We start from the raw sequence: 401 nt of genomic DNA, 5'->3' as shown, positions 1-401 counted from the left end.
TGCTGGAATGCTGTAAAGTTTTAAAAGGAGGCGAGATAGATTCATGGATGACAGAGAGTGGTAATAACTCTCGACAAGAGCTGCCATTCATAGGCCAACCGACCTATTGCAGACTCCTTATGTTCTTTTGTAAACCACAGAAGCAGGCAGGTAGAAACACGAGAGTAGGGTGGACAACGCAGCGACAGGGAACAGTAGGTGGCTGCTGTCTCCCTGGTGTGCGGGACCCAACTGAGAAAGAAAGAGGTTATACTATCTCCTAGGTACAGGACAAGTGCTAGAGGTATTTGACCAACACCCCACATATCTGGCGAGGTCACAGGTCTGAGGATCATAGTGGGGCAGCTAAATGAAATTTTTCAAAAGATTCGTGCAAATGGTGGGTGATACAAGAACTAAAT

This window comes from Homarus americanus, unplaced genomic scaffold (genome assembly GCF_018991925.1).
Source record: "Homarus americanus isolate GMGI-L3 unplaced genomic scaffold, GMGI_Hamer_2.0 scaffold24260, whole genome shotgun sequence".
Lineage (NCBI taxonomy): Eukaryota > Metazoa > Arthropoda > Malacostraca > Decapoda > Nephropidae > Homarus > Homarus americanus.
Note: the sequence above shows the minus strand (reverse complement) of the source record.